The following is a 20,597-nucleotide window of genomic DNA, read 5'->3' as shown; positions in this document are numbered from 1 at the left end:
AGGGTGGAAAAAGCAGTACAGGGCAAGGTGAAGCTATTGGGAATAAAAACTCACTGAGTTTAATATAATGCTAATTTTTGGAAGTTTACTTATTTTTCCACATTATGTAATTATTAAGAACTATTAAAGTATAATCTTTAGCCTAGGCTAAAAGTTAATCAGATCTCATTTCCTCAAATAAGCTAAGTTTTTAAAAGTTTACTTTTTTTCCACATTAGGTAATTATCAGTGGCATAGAAATCCCCAAACCTCTAAGACATCTTTGCTTCAAACCTAAGTTGCTCATGAGCTGTAACAATGTTCTAAACAGTAGGTATGTAGAATTCTAAGTTTTCTTAAGGATATTCTATGTATATGTCTAAACTTTCCAGGCAGGAAATTTCACAAGGCAATTTAGAGAATGATCCATGTAACTCGAATAAAACTTCAAGCAAAGCAATTTGAAATACACTTTTAACTCAATTTTTTACTTTAGTCAATATCTGCCATCTTCAGCAATTTTGAAGTAAATGACCAAAATTAAAAATTACTCAAAATTCACAAAACTAAATAAGTATAAAAGACATTCAAATAACTGATTTTGTTTTTTCTTTTACAAGTTTTTAACATGTATGTAATACATGTAGGGTTTAATTAATTTATTTTTTATTGGCACAGAGTCTCACTATGTTGCCCTCGGTACAGTGCTGTGGCATCACAGCTCACAGCAAACTCCAACTTTTGGGCTTAAGCGATTCTCTTGCCTCAGCCTCCCAAGTAGCTGGGCCTACAGTGTCCACCACGACGCCTGGCTATTCTTTTTTAGCAGGCCAGGGCTAGGTTCAAACCTACCAGCCCTGGTACATGTGGCTAGTGCCCTACCCACTGAGCTACAGGCACCGCCCTAGGGTTTAATTTTTAAAATTAAACTGCATTAACACTTTTGTGACAATTTGTACTGTTGAATGAGGACTCGCTCCACTTTGTTTTCTAGTCCTAGATTTTATGAGAGTTAAACATATCTACCAATGTTAAAGATTTGATAAACCCAACTTTAAACCCACACGAGCAAAGGATGCTCTAAAGGTCTATAAACAGCAAACCTACCTTCTGAAAATTACTTTAGTTTCAAAAATCTAGAATCCACAGCAACAAAGATAACCTTCTGCTCTTTATAAAAGTAGTTCTACTTTTTTCCAATTGAAATAAAATATACTGGCTCGGTGCCTATAGCTCAAGCAGCTAAGGAGCCAGCCACATACACCAGAGCTAGCGGGTTCGAATCCAGCCCGGCCTGCCAAACAACAACAACTACAACCAAAAAATAGCCAGGCATTGTGACAGGTGCCTCTAGTCCCAGCTACTTGGGAGGCTGAGGCAAGAGAATCGCTTAAGCCCAGGAGTTGGAGGTTGCTGTGAGCTATGATGTCACAGCACTCTACCCAGGGCGACAGCTTGAGGTTCTGTCTCCAAAAAAAAAAGAAAGAAAGAAAATATGCCCTAATAAATATAAAATCCTAACTTGACTCACTAACATCAAAAAATTATCTATACAAAATGTAAAAAAAAAAAAAAATGGAATAAAAATCTGAATCTTACAACTATAATAATCAAATTTTAACAAGTCTTTATGAAGGCAAACCTTCAAACTTCAAGTCAGCTCCTAACAATAAGAATGACATAATATAATTTAATGAATACATGGAAATTTTACAAGTATACCAGCTCAATTTTAACAAAGCTCTACTCAGTACCCATTTTATCACTTCCCATCTTGGACTTTCTCTTATAATACATGCTTTTGTTTCTGTGTTCAGGCTTAAGGAAGACCATTGTATCCAATATACACCAAACCAGGACTGTATTTACATTTGTAAAGTGGAGTCTTTGTATAATTATGCCTTTTTTGTAAGTTACAAAACAATGTGATAACTATAACAAAATAAGTTATAATTAGGAAGATAATATAATTACAAGTATTAGAATCAGTATGAAAAACGGGTTAGCCTGCACTATATCATTCTTGCCTCTATTACTTATACTCACTATTCTAAAAAAGAAATTGACCCTTTTATTCAGAGAAACCATGCGGAAGACTATCATCCTACCACTAATGGCTTTTGTCTAATTGTATAGTAATAATAGCTTTAAAAAAAGTAAAAAAAAAAAAAAAACCTTACCTTTGGACTGACAAATCATATCTATATTTTACTTTCTCTTTATAATGAGGAAAAATATAAAAAATCATTTATAAGAAACTAACAGGCTTGGTGCCCATAGCACAGTGGTTCCGGCACTGGCCACATACACACAGGCTAGCAGATTCAAACCCGGCCAGGACCAGCTAAACAACAATGACTGCAACAAAAAAATAGCCAGGCATTGTGGTGGGCACCTGTTGTCCCAGTTACTTGGGAGGCTAAGGCAAGAGAATCACTTAAGCCCTAGAGTTTGAGGTTGCTGTGAGCTATGACGCCACAGCACCCTGTGGAGGGCAACATAGTGAGACTCTGTCTCCAAAAAAAGGAAAAAACAGAAACATAATAAAACAGTCTGCATTTTTTAACATGAATAAGAAATTTCTATTTTAATTAAGCTAGTCTTTAAACTTTCATACTTTGTCTTAAATACTTCTCATGTATGCGACTATTTTAAAAGCTCCACATTGAGGGTTTAAGAATTATGAAAGTATTGGGGCAGCACCTGTGGCTCAAAGGAGTAAGGCACCAGCCCCATATGCCATAAGTTATGGGTTCAAACCAAGCCCCAGACAAAAACTGCAAAAGAAAAAAAAAGTTATGAAAGTATTATAACTGCTAGATACATTTCATAATCTTACTATCCACTAGAAAAGTGCTCCAGCTGGCAGTATGAAGTAGTACTAAAACCCATCCTACAGGCCAATAATTCTAGCACTCTGGGAGGAGGATTGCCTAAGCTCACAGGTTCAAGACTAGCCTGAGCAAGAGCGAGACATGGTCTCTAAAAATAGCTAGTCATTGTGGTGGGCACCTATAGTCCTAGCTAACTGGGAAGCGCAAGAGAAATCGCGTGAGCCCAAGAGTTGGAAGTTGCTGTGAGCTTTGATGCCACAGCACTCTACTGAGGGCAACAAAAGTTAAACTTTGTCTCAAAAAAAAAAAAAAAAAAATCCTGCAGACTAAATATTCAAAACTGGCAGATTCAAAATGGCCTAGAGAGAAACAAGCACCTAACTCTAAGATAATCAATGAATTGATGACAGTGAGAGTAAGGAAAAGACTTAAGTGCTTCTTGAATGCTTCTACATTCAGAAGGAAGACTGAATAATTAGTTAAGCATATACTAAACTTCTAATTCTACCATTTGTAGGAACATTTAAAACACTTCACAGTGGTCTATCAGACTATTTCTTTTGCCTGGATCTCATTCTTAACAGATTTTACACCAGGCAAAAGAAAGTAGTCATTTTCTTTTTCTTTTCTTATTCTTTTTTTTTTTTTTTTTTGCAGTTTGGCCAGAGGTGGGCTTGAACCATCCACCCTTGGTATATGGGGCCGGCACCCTACTCAGTGAGCCACAGGTGCCACCCTAGAAAGTAGTCATTTTCAAGGCTCCTTTAATAAGTATGTTTCTATTGAGCTTACTTAATTATTTATTTCTAGCTCCTCTACATTTGGGTCCAGCTGAGGGTAAGTATCAGCCCGTAATACAGCATAAGTAGCAGCAAATTCTAAATTGTTTTTATCGAACTAATCAATCTAAGTATTAAGTGTGTATATAAGCCACAATCCTTTCTATATTAGGCATAGGAGGATATACAACTTTCCCCACCACCAAAACAATGAAAGCACAAAGAAAGAGTCAACTTTGTCCTTAAATGATAACCTCAACATGAACTGTTTATGCAAGTTCCTCCAGCCTGGTCTTTCTCCACTAAATAGAGATGGAGGACTAATTCCTACGATAGATTTCAACCACGAAAGTTTTGATCTACACAAACATGCCCATTGTACATACTATATACAATGCTGCTATACTCTTTCACCACTAGGTGACGTTCCAACATTGGTAGGGAAAAAGGCTGAGTTTTAACAAGTCTTAAAAAACAGAGCTATTGCAGTTATCCAAAGTGATCAAGAGTGATTAAAGACGAGAAATTATAGACAAGATATTTTAGTACCAATGGATCCTGACATGGAAAGGAAGAGTTACATTATTAAAACAGCTACCACATTCATGTCTCTCAATAGAGAAGAAGATATGCAATAAAAACAAAACAAAGAAAATGGGAGGGAACTGTGGGTATATTAATACTCCCTTTATATAGATTACTCCCAAATTCACAACTGTCTGAAACTAGAATTTAGGGCTCTTACAAGGTTGTGGAGCAAGGGAGAGGAGAACAGGAACGAAGAGCACATGAACCTATTAGAGAAAAAATGGTTCATTTAAAGTATAAAATTATGTTATAAAACATTTGTCCATTAAACCAAAAAAAAAAACCAAAGAGCACCCTATACATACTTTATACAATAAACTCAATTTCAAAACTCCATGACACGTTACCTATATGTACATAGGAAACATATACTGCAGCACTGTCAGTTAGGGAAGGGAGCCTAGAACTTACCTGACTGACTGTCCATTGATAGAACAATGAACGAGTGACTTATAAAATTAAGGAGAATAAGTTAAATTTGTATACAGAGACAAGATAAAAGACATAGACATAAAGAAAAAGAAGAAGTATCTAATACACTATTTTTGTAACAACCAAGTAATTGTGAATATGTATCTAAAAAGAGGAAAGAGAAAGGTATAAGACAGATGCTAAACTGTTAGTTCACGTGTAACATATTGTAATGAGTCAGAGGTTACAAGGAATAGTTTCTTCAAATTCCTCTTGTTAGGCTTACTAAATCAACTACAAACATTTTGTATTCTTTGAGGGTGAGAGTGGGGACTTACAAGCAAAAACATCTAGTTAGAACAAATAATTTTTTTGAGGCAGAGTCTCACTCTGTTGCCCCAGGCTATAGTACCATAGCATCCGCCTTGCTTACAACCTCAGACTCCTGGGTTCAAGCAATCCTCCTGCCTCAGCCTCCCAAGTAGCTGGATTACAGGTGCCTACCACAACACCCAGCTAATGTTTCTATTTTTAGTGGGGGGATGGGGGGGTCACGATGTTGCTCAGGCTGGTCTTGAACTCTTGAGCTCAAGGATCCTCCTACCCCAGCCTCCAAGAATGCTATGATTATGGGTGGGAGCCACTGTGCTCAGCCCAAATTAAAAATTATATTCAAGTTCAGACATAAAGAGTTTTTATTGAATAATATAAATGAATGTTCCTTCCATTTTCATGCAAATTAGTGACTTTCTTTTAAATTGCAAAACTATTAATCAAAAATCCTTAGTAACGTGACATTTCAATCAACAATTTGAAGATAATTTTTAATGTTAAACATACATTCATTCTCAGACTCAAATTTTTCACATTTTACCATAGCTAAAATCGGAATGCCACTTAGATAAAATCATACTGTTGCCATGATACAGTGGTTCTGTACATACAGCTATACATGTATGTTCAAAATTGATCTCCCTGGTCAAACTATTGCCATTTCAGTTAATTTATGTGCACTGCTGATAGTACCATGTTGAGTTTAAATTGTTTAAGTATTCATAAAAGATTACATACACTGTAGTTGCATAATAAACGGAAAAGTATGCACAGAAAGGTACCAAAAGAGCTCAGCAGAGTAGAAGAGGGAAAGTTAAGATGAGAAAAAATAGGCGATGGGAGCATAGCACTAGAGAAGAGTAGAGGGGGGGAAACAAAAAAGAATAGACGAAAACTTCCCAGAGAATTATACAGATATGTCTTCATTATATTAAGGAGACAGATATAAATTCCAGAAATCTTCATTTTTCTTAACAGCAAACCTACAAATAATTTTTTTCATTAACTCCAGATGGTGCACTCCCAGATTATATTATGATTACAAGAGCAAAATTAATTTTATTCATGACCTATAGTATGATTTACATTTTCACCCTTCCAGACATTATAAACTGAAGATCCAACCACAAAGAAGCACAACAATCACTAGGAAACTATTCTGTACAAGTGCACAATGCAAATTTATAACTGTAATTGACAGGCAGCTGGGTCAACTTTTTAAAGTTATATGAATTTGAGTTTTCTACATTATTCTTTTTTCCAATTTGAAACCTACTCATGCTGACTAAGCATAAAAAGATAACACTAAGCCCTTAACATCCATACTTCAACAATTATATATTGCAAAAATACAGTAATGTAATGTACATTGCCAGTGAAGGGGATAATGGCCTTACTCATGATAAGAATAGAAATACTAACTTTCTCATTTCCTATAGTCACCCTGGCATCCACTATCCAAGATCTGAAAGAAAAAAACAGTATTCAGGTACTATACCAACCACAATAGTAGCAAACATCTATACAGGGAGATTTAGTTTACTTACAAAACACTTTTACAGGCATTATCTACTCTACTCACTAGTTTCAAGAAAGTGTCTTAAAAACAGGAAAAAGTAATCTTCACTTAACCAAGATTCACATTTTTCATTTTCCCTAGTAAGTCAAGCATAGAGTGACTTTATATCAAAAAGCCTTACAAAGTTAAGGAATGACATGTAGGAAGCAATACCTTCTAAGGGGCTATTATCCAAAATTTCATTGGAAAACCAGTTATACATTTTTGCACAAGGAAAACAGTACCTAGGTTCCTAACATGACCTACGAATACCAATTCTGCTGAGTTGCAATTCAAATTACAGTTGCCTGACTTGGCACAGAGTAGGCTGGTTACCAAGCCTCCACCTCCTCTGCCTACTTCTTAATTATTAATACTGCTTGGGCTCTTCTCTTTGTTTTAATCTGACCAGGGCCAAGGATGGCACACCAATGAACCATCTACAACGGCAACTATCAATCTGTATTTTCAGCACGAATATATTGTGAGCTCCAGATCCACAGATTTGACTATCCATTGCACACGTTAGCAGATGGGTAAAATTCCAAAGGCTCATTTTTTGTTAATTATTTTATTTTCTATAATTTTTCTTAAAAGCATTAAAAAAAAAAAAAAAAACAGAGTCATAACACTGTTGCCCTGGGTACAGTGCCACGGTATCATCATAGCTCACGACCTCAAACTCTTGGGCTCAAGTGACCCAAGTAGCTAGGACTACAGATGCCCACTATCACAGCTGGCTAAGAGGAGGTTGCTCTTGCTCAGGCCAGTTTGCAATTTCTGAGCTCAAGCAATCCACCTGCCTCGGCCTCCCAGAATGTTAGGATTAAAGGTATGAGCCACCACACCTGTTCCCAAAGACTCATTTATTTTATCTTTATTTCAAAAAATCAGCTCGGCGCCCATAGCACTGTGGTTATGGTGCCTACCACACGCACCAAGGGCTGGCGGGTTTAAACCCGGTCCAAGCCAGCTAAACAACAATGACAACTGCAACCAAATAATAGCCGGGCGTTGTGGCATGCACCTATAGTCCCAACTACTTGAGAGGCTGAGGCAAGAGAATCACTTAAGCCCAAAAGGTTGACGCTGCTGTGAGCTGTGACGCCATAGCACTCTGCCGAGGGTGACACAGCAAAACTCTGTCTCCAAAAAAAAAAAAAAAAAATCTGTACCCCCTGCCATCACCAATTCCCTCTACTCCTTTAATGACTTTAATGAGTATGATTTGTCTAAAAAGCCATGCAGGAAATTTAGAAGTCATCCTAGACCCCTTTCTAGTCCATTTCTACCTTTCTCAAATCTACCGCACCACTGTATCTCTATTAACAATGCCTTCATTCAGGTCTTGATGCCTAATCACCCTCATTCAAGTCTGTAAGCAAACCAAGTATGATCATTTCTCTCTCTGCCTAAAGTTTCAATAACTTTCCATTTCTGCTACAGCACTTGCCAGACTGGTAAAAGTACCCCAAAAATTAAAAAAACAAATCTTCAAAAGACATCCCCTACTCATATAAACTGAAGAAATGCTGGGTTAAGGTTAAGTAGGCCTCTCACTGATAAGATTTTGAAGTCTCACAACACACAATACTACACATTTCCCTGTCATAGGGAACTGAAGTGGAAAGAAGCCCCAACTGATTCCAAAGACAAAGCCAAACTCATTACAAAATAGGTAAAAGGCCAGGTGCAGTGGCTCATGCCTGTAATCCTAGCACTCTGGCAGGCTGACATAAGAGGTTGTGAGCTCAGGAGTTGGGGACCAGTCTGAGCAAGAGTGAGACCCCCATCTCTACTAAAAATAAGAAAATTAGCTAGGCGTTATGGTGGGTGGATAGATCCAGGAGGATTACTTAAACTCAGGAGTTTGAGGTTGCTGTGAGCTATGATGCCATATCACTCTAGCTTGGGCAAAAGGGTGAGACTCTGTTCCCACCCACTCCCCACATCCGCAAAAGACATGTAAGATCCTGCAGAATCTGGCCTGCCTAATTGTCAACACTATCTACCATTCATCAGTGGTTATCATCTGCCCCTTACATACCTTACATCCATTCATAAAGAACACAATTTGTAGTTCGTGAAGGGCCCGACTGTTTCCTGACTCTGTTCCTTTATATACATTATTCCTTTTGCCAAGAATGCTCTTCTCTAACTTAGTCTAGCTGAAGAGCTCTTATTAGTCTTCCAGAGCCAGCTCATGCTACTAAATTTTTTTTTTTTTTTTTTTTTGTAAGACAGAGTCTCACTTTATCGCCGTCGGTAGAGTGCCATGGCATCACACAGCTCACAGCAACCTCCAACTCCTGGGCTGAAGCAATTCTCTTGCCTCAGCCTCCCGAGTAGCTGGGACTACAGACACCCGCCACAATGCCCAGCTATTTTTTGGTTTGCAGTTCAGCCGGGGCCGGGTTTGAACCCGCCATCCTCGGTATATAGGGCCGGCGCCTTACTGACTGAGCCACAGGCGCCGCCCCTAAATTTTTTTTTTAATTGTTCCTTCCACCTCCCAGCAGAGGACTCCTCTCACCTTTGTCACACATTGCAACTGATAATGAACTTACCAACTAAAAACCCAAAAGGGCTTGGCACCCATAGCACAGTGGTTATGGCACCAACCACATACACCAAAGTTGGCAGGTTCAAACCCAGCCTGGGCCAGCTAAAACAACAATGACAACTGCTAAAACAACAATGACTGCAACAACAACGGAAAAAAAAAAAAACAGCTGGGCGTTGTGGCAGGCACCTATAGTCCCAGCTAGTTGGGAGGCTGAGGCAAGAGAATCGCTTAAGCCCAAGAGTTTGAGGTTGCTGTGAGCTGTGATGCCACTGCACTCTAATGAGGACAACATAGTGGGACTTTGTCTCAAACATAAATAAAATAAAATAAAAACCTTAAAAGCTGGGAACCAGGCAAGCACCCAGCAGTCTAGCTGAATGACTCAAACAGGACAAGAGCAGGGTAAGGAGGGGATGGAATCCTTCCTCTTGTTTTCTGGGCAAAATTTTCCAACGAAGTTAAGTTTTGTCTTTAGCATGCTCCTCCATCTTATCCCTATCCTTCTTATCCAGAGGGTGTTGGGTCTATTCCAATACTCTTTCCCAGGTCTCTTAGGGACTTTATGTAACTCTATACAACCCCATCACAACACTACGCTCTTCAGATCAACTACTTCCTTGTATGACAGCCAATACATAAATGCGTCACAGCCTCTCAAAGCTGACAAACCTAAGACAAATCTCTAAGTAACAACAACAACAAAAAGTATACAAAGGATGTGGGAGTAAACACTGCAGTTTTGCAGTTCTATCTCTAAGAAAGGCTGGCCCAAGCTGGGTGCAGTGGCTCACGCCTGTAATAGGCCAAGGTGGGTGGACTGCCCTGAGCTCACAGGTTCGAGACCAGCCTGAGCAAGAGTGAGACCTTGTCTCTAAAAATAAAGCTGGTCCTTGTGGCGGGCACCTTATTATAGTCTCGGCTACTTGGAAGGCTGAGGCAAGAGAATCGCTTGAGCCCAAGAGTTGGAGGTTGCTGTGAGCTGTGATGCCACAGCACTCTAGCCAGGGGTACAGCTTGAGGCTCTGACTCAAAAAAAAAAAAAAAAGAAAAGAAAGAAAGAAAACCAAGATGTTGCCCAACAACCCTAATACTTCAAAGTAAATCTGAATTTTTGTTTTATTTTGAGATAGACAAATTTAACAATTTTCCTTTTAGAGGGCTGCGCCTGTGGCTCAGTGAGTAGGGTGCCGGCCCCATATGCTGAGGGTGGCGGGTTCAAACTCAGCCCCGGCCAAACTGCAACAAAAAAATAGCCGGGCGTTGTGGCGGGCGCCTGTAATCCCAGGTGCTCGGGAGGCTGAGGCAAGAGAATCGCGTAAGCCCATGAGTTAGAGGTTGCTGTGAGCCGTGTGATACCACGGCACTCTACCCGAGGGTGGTACAGTGAGACTCTTGTCTCTACCAAAAAAAAAAAAAAAAAAATCATTTGCTAGAATGTTGCCTACCATGTACCAACTATTTCACTAAATGCTGGAGGTTACAAAGATTAAAGGAACCATGGCTAGACAGCTAAGTAAGCAAACTTATATCAAACAAAAATGGTAAATAATAGGGGGCAGGGAGAAAGCAGAGGACTAAAAACAGAAAAGCCTTCAGGGAAGAACTATCCCTTAATCTACGACCTGAAGGATATCAAGATCATCGAGCAAACAAGCAGAAAGAGGAGAAATATTAGAGGAAAAAAACAAGGCAGTAATTTGAGTAGAGAACCACATGCAGAAGTAGTTCAGTGAGAAATCCTAGAAAATATCAGAAACACAAATTACTTAAACTGGCTAGAGCACAGGAGGATCCTTTGAGGAATGATTGGAAATACAGCTAAAACGGGGGGGGGGGGTTATAAGGGTTAATAAGAGGGACAGGAGGATCAAATTATGTTGAAGGGCTTTATTTGGGATAATAAACAATATGCATTATCTTACAAGTGATGGAGATTCTGAACTGAAAGAGAGCCAAGGCCAGGCCAAGGGGCCACATTCCTATTATAAAAAAATACAGTGTGAATGGTATCCTCTAGACTTGTGCAATGCAACAACACAGTGTTCACCTGCTGTCAAACAGGTGAACTCATTCATCAGTGTATCCCCAGCACCTAGAGCTGTGCATGCCATATACAGGAACTAAATTAATATTGAATGGTTAGATGCATCAACACAATTCTAAAGGCATATCCGAGAGGCCCTACCCACACATCTTTCCTTGCTACCTGTAAGTAACTTCCACAACATTTAAGGCAGTGGTTCTCAACCTTCCTAAGGCCACGATGTATTTTCATTGTTACAAAGGGGTCACAACCCACAAGTTGAGAACCGCTGTCTTAAGGGAACAGAGGAAGGGTAATCACTATGGGCTACATCAGAGATGAGAAAGGATTTGGGGATAAAAGTTCAGTAAGAAACTTTTGAATTTGACTAAATTAAGCAGTTTATTCTAGTCTTCTCACCAAAAACTAAATAGAAATCCACCAGGTGATTAGCTCAAAATTATTCCTCCACTAATTCTAAGGGTAGTGTCAATAACTATAAAAAGTACATTTTCACATCAAAAAGATCCACAAAATAATATGGTTTAACTGAGAATTTGCAAGTTTAGTCTTTCAAATAAGTGTTCCAGACAAAATTATTTTATATGCCTAAAATACTTTATATTTTACTTAGTAAACTGAAATGCATTATTGTAATTAGAAAAATAAGTTTTCCTAGCGGGGCATTGTGGCGGGCGCCTGTAGTCCCAGCTACTTGGGAGGCTGAGTCAAGAGAATCGCCTAAGCCCAAGGATTTGGAGGTTGCTGTGAGCTGTGTGACGCCACGGCACTCTACCAAAGGTGATAAGGTGAGAGTCTGTCTCTACAAAAAAAAAAAAAAAAAAAAAAAGAAAGAAAAAGAAGTTTTCCATCTCTTGTGCTTAGGAAAATAAGAAAAAAAATTTTTAAGGAGAAATTTTAGGAAAGCACAGCCAAAAATTAGAAAACTGGTGACTTAAGAAGGTAAGGCATGATCTAGAGATGAAAGAAACTCTTTGGTCTAAAGAAATCAATCCAAAGGCCATAAAAGTAAAATAAAATTTAAAGCGCTCCTTTTAAAAAAATGTAGAAACATTTTGCTAATCAGTATTTTTAAATGAAAATAAGGCACATAAAGTCCTATTAAATAAACATAATTAAACATATTTTTAAATTTTGTAACATGGCTAGGGACAGCAATAGGTAAAAGCAACATAGAGGATGGGGAAGAAAAGAGACTATAAATACAGTAGAGACACAAAGAGGAAGACCAAAATATACATAAAATGCCCATCAAAAATATATAAGGTTGGTGGCGCCTGTGGCTCAAAGGGGTAGGGTGCCGGCCCCATATGCCAGAGGTGGCAGGTTCAAACCCAGCCCCGGCCAAAAACTGCAAAAAAATAAAAATAAAAATAAAATAAATATGTATATATATGGTTAGCATCTACAGCTTTTTTAGGCTGTTGCTACTGAGGACGCAAAATCATATTGTGTTTTTGCTATGAAAAAGTTGAATACAACTTATCATGACTGCCCGCTACTGCAGTTAACAAAAAAAAAAAAAAATCCTTAATCACACATACATACCCAACTTTATCTGAATATCATAAATGTTACTAAAATAATAGTAAATTGCCATTTACTTACATACTTTTTTGGAGACAATCTCACTATGTTGCCCTTGGTAGAGGGCCCTGGCATCACAGCTCAGAGCAACCTCAAACTCTTGGGCTCAAGCAATTCTCCTGCCTCAGCCTCTCAAGTAGTTGGGACTACAGGTGACCAGACACACAATGTCTGGCTATTTTTAAAGGGAGATCTCCCTCTGGCTCAGGCTAGTCTCGAACCTGTGAACTCAGGCAATCCACCTGCCTTGGCCTCCCAGAGTGCTAGGATTACAGGCATGAGCCACTGCACTCGGCCTCCATTTACTTAGACTCTTATCCTTACAATTCTCTAAGGTACATTTAATCATCTCTATTTAGCAAATAAAGAAACTAAGAAAGGTTAAGTGACTTCACCTCTGAAGCCCACTTTTTTTTTTTTTTTTTTTTGAGACAGAGTCTTACCATGTCACCCTCAATAGAGTGACGTGATGTTACAGCTCACAACAACCTCAAACTCTTGGGCTTAAGCAATTCTCTTGCCTCAGTTTCCCAAGTAGCTGGGACTACAGGGACCTGCCACAACGCCCAGTTATTTTTTGTTGTTGTTGCATTTGTCATTGCTGTTTAAGCTGGCCCACATTGGGTTCGAACCCACAACACTCTGTGCATGTACTGGCACCATAACCACTTGCTATGGGTGCTGCCCTGAAGCCCATAGTGCATTTTTATCCAATACACTATGCCCTCTCCCAGGGATATGACAGTAATATCTTCAGCCACCATACAGTTTTTGGCCAGGGCTGGGTTTGAACCCACCACCTCCAGCATATAGGGCTGGCACCCTACCCATTTGAGCCACAGGCGCCGCCCCACAATACTTTCTTTTTAAAGACTGATATTTTCTTACAATGCTATCCTCAGAGTGATGTTAAGTTCAGATACTTGAAATTTCATGGAAAGCATTAACAATTTTTATAATTCTTTTAAAACAATGCAGATTTTGGCTTAGCGCCTATGGCTCAAGTGGCTAAGGCACCAGCCACATACACCTGAGCTGGCGGGTTCGAATCCGGCCCGGGCTCACCAAACAACAACGACGGCTGCAACCAAAAAAACAGCTGGGCATTGTGGCAGGTGCCTGTAATCCCAGCTACTTGGGAAGCGGAGGCAGTAGAATCGCTTGAGCCCAGGAGTTGGAGGGTGCTGTGAGCTGTGATGCCACCGCACTCTACCCAGGATGACAGCCTGAGGCTCTGTTTTAAAAAAAAAAAAAAATGCAGATTTTGCTAGCAATAAGACATTAACTCTTAACACTGAAAACAGATGAGTATCAACCCAGAATTAAACAAAGTACCAACAGTCACCCAATATTCCCAACTTTATTACCTAGCCTTTTAATTATGCTAGATCTATGCACCGTATAACCTTAAGGAGCTAACAGGTTTTCATAAATACCTAATTTCTTTCTCCATTATTCACACTGTGGAGTCCTATCATATGTATATTTACTTAAACCATTTCAACTACACATACTAAGGGAAAAAGAAAAGCAAGAGAGAAAAATCATAAATCTGTAGTTCCTCAGTCAACCTCAAATCCCATTCACCTGTCAAATGGCATTGCACACAGCTTATTAGGATTCCAACTCACCAAAAAAAGTAACCTTTCTAAAACTAGAAGAAACACAGGCTGTTGGGCTTGAAAGACAGTATGTCTGTTTCCAACTATTAGTTTTCAAACTGGTGCCTTTTCCTTTTTTTTTTTTTTTTTGAGACAGTCTCACTATGTCACCCTTAGTAGAGTACCGTAGCGTCACAGCTCACAGCAACCTCAACCTCAACCTCAAACTCTTGGGCTTAAGTGATTCTCTTGCCTCAGCCTCTCAAGTAGCTGGGACTACAGGCGCCCACCACAACGCCTGGCTATTTTTTTTTTGTTACAGTTGTCATTGTTGTTTAGCTGGCCCAGGCAGGGTTCAAACCCGGCAGCCTGGGTGTATGTGGCCAGCACTCTACCCACTGAGCTATGGGCACCCCCCGCTTTGCCTGTTTTCACTATGTCGCCCTGGGAAGAGAGCTCACAGCAACTTCAAACTCCAGGGCTCAAGCAATTCTCTCGCCTCAGCCTCCCAAGTAGCTGGAAATATAGGTGCCCGCCACAACGCCCAGCTATTTTTTCTGTTGCAGTTGTCACTGTTTTAGCAGACCTGGGCCGAGTTCAAACCCACCAGCCCCAGTGTATGTGTTTGGCGCCCTAACCAATGAGCTACAGGTGCGAAACCCAAACTGGTGCCTTTTTAAAGGACTTTTCCAAGGGTAATTGACTATATAAGACTTTTTTTCTTATACTTCAGATTGTTATGGGAGTACGTAAGTTCTGGTTACATAGTTTGCTTTTGTGTGGATAAACTTACAGTTATAGGTGTGTCCCTGTCCCAACTATACAGGATTTTTACATTAAATGAGAATTCAGGCCCAGTGGCCTTATCTATATCAAAGGTGATTCCACTTTACTCAGCTCTTTAGCTCAATCAGAAAAAATCAGGAAAAACACCTGTCTTTTATATAAGAATTAATAGCTAAGATATTTTTCAAAAATAGAGCAACAGAGATGCTGTAATGATGCCGCCCTAGACACATATGTGGGAGCAACTCCATGACTCATTTTAAAACAAACTAAAAATAGTTTGTTTTAAGAAGTCTGTCAAGCAATCAAAGGTAATCCTTAAAAGGTAGCTCTCAGTAAAAAAAAATAACACATTGAGTTTTGAAATGTCCCATTATTCCAGAATACAAAATACAGGCAAAGTTGAAAAGAATACCCAACTAAAGACTTGACTTCCTCCATGCCAGGCGTCCTCAAACTTTTTAAACAGGGGCCAATTCACTGTCCCGCAGACCATTGGAGGGCCGGACTATAGTTTTTAAAAAAAACTATGAACAAATTCCTGTGCACACTACACATATCTTATGTTGAAGTAAAAAAACAAAACAGGAACACATACAATAACACTGCCTCATGTACCCGCGGGCCACAGTTTGAGGACCCCTGCTCTATGCTGTCACTTAACTTCTCTGGATATCAGTTTTCTCTTGTGTAAAAAAAATCAGGCTGGCTCAGCACCTGTGGCTCAAGCAGCTAAGGCACCAGCCACATACACCTGAGCTGGTAGGTTCAAATCCAGCCCGGGCCGCCAAACAACAATGACAGCTGCAGTTGAAAAATAGCCGGGCATCATGGCGGGCACCTGTAGTCCCAACTGCTTGGGAGGCAGAGGCAGAAGAATCGCTTGACCCCAGGAGTTGGAGGTTGCTGTGAGCTGTGATGCCATGGCACTCTACCCAGAGCAACAACTTGAGGCTCTGTCTCCAAAAAAAAAAAAAAATTGGGCTAAATAATCTATGACCTCTCACAATTATTGTTTTCCTGCTTCACACCTCTTTATTTCAATGTCCAGCTCCTTTGTGAAGTAAATAAGAAAAACTAAAAAAAGTGGCCACTTAAACTAGCTTGCTGGCTCAGCACCCGTAGCTCAGTGGTTAGGGTGCTGGCCACCTGCACCAGAGCTGGTGGGTTTGAACCTGGACCAGGCCTGCTAAACAACAATGATGACAACAACAACAAAATAGCTGGATGCTATGGTGGGCGCCTGTAGTCCCAGCTACTTGGGAGGCTTAGGCAAGAGAATCACTTAAGCCCAAGAGTTTGAGATTGCTGTAAGCTGTGACGCCAGGACACTCTACCAAGGGCATCGTAGTGAAACTGTCTAAAAAATAAATAAATAAATAGGGTGGGGCCTGTGGCTCAGTGAGTAGGGGGCCAGCCCCATATACCGAGGGTGGCAGGTTCGAACCTGGCCCCGGCCAAACTGCAGCAAAAAATAGCTGGGCCTTGTGTCAGGCACCTGTAGTCCCAGCTACTTGGGAGGCTGAGGCAGGAGAATCACCTAAGCCCAAGAGCTGGAGGTTGCTGTGAGCTGTGACGGTACAGCACTCTACTGAGGGTAACAAAGTGAGACTTCATCTCTAAAAAAAAAAAAATTAAAATGAATAAATAAATATAAACTAGCTTGCTATCACTGAGACAGAACTTTGACTTTACTGTCCAACAATAATTATAAGCATTTTTCTTTTAAAATTTCTGAGAAAGGGCTTGGTGCCTGTGGCTCACCGGCTAGGGCGCCAACCACATACACCGGAGCTGGTGGGTTCAAATCCAGCCCAGGCCTGCCAAACAACAACAACTACACCCAAAAAGTAGCCAGGAGTTGTGGTGGGTGCCTGTAGTCCCAGCTACTTGGGAGTCTGAGGCAAGAGAATCGCTTAAGCCCAAGAGTTTGAGGTTGCTGTGAGCTGTGATGCCACAGCGCTCTACCGAGGGTGACATGGTAAGACTCTGTCTCCAAACCAGATAAATAAAATAAAAATAAAATTTCTGAGAAAAATTCCATAAACATCACCAAATTCCAGACAAAATTCTGATTAACAGATTAATTTGGCAGGCTTAAAGTTTACTATTTGAGTTAATGTTTTACCATCTCAGACTCTAGCAAAGGCCCCATTATGATTGTGGGTCGAAGATGTTACAAATCTGGTGTTGGGGTAGTTCTCTCTGAAGAACTGTTCTAGAACAACTTATAGCAATCCCCATCCTCAAACAATTTTACTTAGTCTCAGATATATGATTATTTCAACAGCTCTCTTACCTTCATTTCATTTTTCTTCCCTTTTATTGATTAGCATAAAATCATTTGTTAACTATAACAGCGATCATTTCTAATTAACCAAATTTACTCATGACATTTCACATTACCTCTATTTTTAATCTTACTGATACAAATGTTTTTAACTCATAATCTTTAAGATCTCTATCATTACCTTTAGGACATTCTACCTTATAAATATCTACTTTTCTCATGACTTACCTAAATCCAAATTAAATATGTGCTCCAAATCTGAACCTCTTATCTCTGCTTTCAAAATATAAAGATCTATAAAACTCATGCAAGAATCTAACAATTTTTTTTTTTTTTTTTTTGCTTCTTGTATGTTATCTGAACTAGTTAGATAGGTTAATCAGAACACAGTCTTGATGAGTACGGATATACTCTCTCTACAGGCCAGTCAACTTCATTTCACACAGTGTTCCAAAACCAAACACTAAACCCTATTAGCTACCTCTTGGATCCGGATGTAAGCAGGGAGATAGGGCATATTCAGAGCACATGCCATCACTAGAATCCTTCTGGTGATGCATCAGGTACTAACGTGTCATCTTAACAGATATGGAATACTAATTAAACTTCTTTTAGCATACCACTGTGAATTTTTTTAAGAATATTCTCTCTAGGGTGGCGCCTGTGGCTCAGTGGGTGGGGCGCCGGCCCCATATACTGAGGGTGGCGGGTTCAAACCCGGCCCCGGCCAAACTGCAACAAAAAAATAGCCGGGCGTTGTGGCGGGCGCCTATAGTCCCAGCTACTCAGGAGGCTGAGGCAAGAGAATCGCCTAAGTCCAGGAGTTGGGAGTTTGCTGTGAGCTATGACGCCACAGCACATTACCAAGGATGACAAGTGAGACTCTGTCTCAAAAAAAAAAAAGAATATTTTCTCTAGGGTGGCGCCTGTGGCTCAAACGGGTAGGGCACTGGTCCTATATGCCCGAGGTGGCGGGTTCAAACCCAGCCCAGGCAAAAAAAAAAAAAAAAAAAAAGCATATTCTTTCTAGGGTGGCGCGTATGGCTCAGTGAGTAGGGCGCTAGCCCCAAATACTGAGGGTGGCGGGTTCAAACTGCAACAAAAAAATAGCTGGGCGTTGTGGCAGGCACCTGTAGTCCCACCTATTCAGGAGACTGAGGCAAGAGAATCACCTAAGCCCAAGAGCTAGAAGTTGCTGTGAGCTGTGACACCACAGCACTCTACCAAGGGTGACAAAGTGAAACTTTCTTAAAAAAAAAAAAAAGAGAGAATACTCTAATAGGTGATAAGTTGCTAACTGCTATTTAATTTATGGTCTATTCTCATACAAGGTCACTCACTTAGTACTAGATAGTTAGTTGAGGTCACCAAGTATACCAGCAAATGGAATCTATTTTTTTTTTTTTTTGCAGTTTTTGGCTGCGGCCGGGTTTGAACCTGGCACCTCCGGGATATGGGGCCAGGACCCTACTCCTTTGAGCCATAGGCGCTGCCCAGTCGAATTTATTTTAGAGCCGGGCATGGTGGCTGACACCTATAATCCCAGCACTGTGGGAGGCTGAGGAGGGAGAATTGATTGAGCTCAGGAGTTCAAGAGTTGGCTGAGTGAGAGTGAGACCCCGACTCCTATAAAAAATCGAAAAACCCAGCCGGGCACCATGGCAAGCACCTGTAATCCCAGCGGCTTTTAGAGGCTGAGGCAGCGGGATGCCTACAGCCCCAGTCTGAGGTTGCAGTGAGCTATGACGCCACTGCATTCTGCTCAGGGCATAGGGTGGGACTGAATCAACCCCCAACCCCCCCCCAAAAAAAAACAAAGAAAAGCAAAGAAATAAAAATAAAAGATAAGCAAGAATTTTTTTTTTTTTGAGACAGAGCCTCAAGCTGTCGCCCTGGGTAGAGTACCGTGGCATCATAGCTCACAGCAACCTCCAACTCCTGGGCTCAAGCGATTCTCCTGCCTCCGCCGCCCCAGTAGCTGGGACTACAGGCGCCCGCCACAACACCCGGCTATTTTTTGGTTGCAGCTGTTGTTGTTTGGCGGGCCGGGCTAGATTCGAATCTGCCAGCTTAGGTGTATGTGGATGGCGCCTTGAGCCACAGGCGCCAAGCCAAGAATGTATTTTAGATAAACCACATTATCAAGATCATTTTGAAATTCTATTTGTCTTTTACAATCACTTTGTTGTCCTTCACTAGTATAAAGTTCTTATTTCCACCACCACCTAGACTACTGAGAAAAAAATACAGAATACAGACAAAGTTCCATAGGGAACCCGCATATCATTGCTCATTCACCCTGAGTTTAACCATAGAGTTATAGTAATAGGACAAAGCACATCTCCTAAGATTACTATTTATCTTAGGAGTAAAGCATATTCATACTTTAAAACCTCACATTCGCAATGGTTACAAAGCCACCATGCTATACAAAAACATAGCCTGATTCTGTATATGGAATGGAATAAGGAAAGGAACTATTTATTGTGTGCCAGGAAAAGTGCTCCTTTCTTAACATATGTTCTCAGCTAATCCGCAACACTCTCTGAGCTCCTACCATTCTTCTGTGTTAATAAAATAAGAAAAAAAGATCAGAGAAATTAAGCAACTTATAGTAAAAGGTACTTTGAAGACAGCCATAATCCTAGCTTTATGCTAATGTATATGACAAAAATATTTCTATTTCTAGGTCTATAATGTTAGCTGTATGTGACTGGACACCTTAACATCTCTAAACCTCAATTACAGTATTATTAAGTGAAACAATGCATGTGAAGTATTTAATTCACCTAGTATACAGTAAGCTCACTCAGTAACTATTAGCATTGGTCAAAGTCAAAATGCTAGTTAAGAAAATCAGAAATTGGGCGGCGCCTATGGCTCAAGGGGTAGGGCGCCGGTCCCGTATGCTGGAGGAGGTGGGTTCAAACCCAGCCCCGGCCAAAAACCAAAAAAAAAAAAAAAAAAAAAAAAAGAAAATCAGAAATCAGGCTTGGCGCCCGTCGCTTAGTGGTTAGGGCACCAGCCACATACACCCAGGCTGGACGGTTTGAACCCAGCCTGGGCCTGCTAAACAATGACAACTACAACAAAAATATAGCTGGGCATTGTGGCAAGCGCCTATAGTCCCAGCTACTTGGGAGGCTGAGGCAACAGAATCACTTGGACCCAAGAGTTTGAGGTTGCTGTGAGCTGCTGATGTCACAGCACTCTACCGAGGGCAACATAGTAAGACTTTGTC

The 20,597-nt window shown here is 40.4% G+C and overlaps 1 protein-coding gene across 4 annotated transcripts in view; it reads right to left on the bottom strand.

Annotated features, from left to right (window-relative positions):
* Positions 1 to 20,597, bottom strand: part of ATP13A3 (ATPase 13A3) — a 107,342-nt gene that overhangs the window by 83,927 nt on the left and 2,818 nt on the right. The window contains exon 1 of one of the 4 annotated variants that reach the window (XM_053565159.1): positions 6,347 to 6,371. The exons of the other annotated variants lie outside the window; for them this stretch is intronic. The gene's annotated coding sequence lies outside the window, so the exon portion shown is untranslated. Of the gene's footprint in view, positions 1 to 6,346; positions 6,372 to 20,597 lie in introns of those variants that run through there. 4 annotated transcript variants of the gene reach the window in all.

The sequence above is a fragment of the Nycticebus coucang genome, chromosome 16, assembly GCF_027406575.1.
Source record: "Nycticebus coucang isolate mNycCou1 chromosome 16, mNycCou1.pri, whole genome shotgun sequence".
In the NCBI taxonomy this organism is placed as follows: Eukaryota; Metazoa; Chordata; class Mammalia; order Primates; family Lorisidae; genus Nycticebus; species Nycticebus coucang.
The sequence above is the reverse complement of the archived record's forward strand: the minus strand, read 5'-3'. Positions and strand labels throughout refer to the sequence as shown.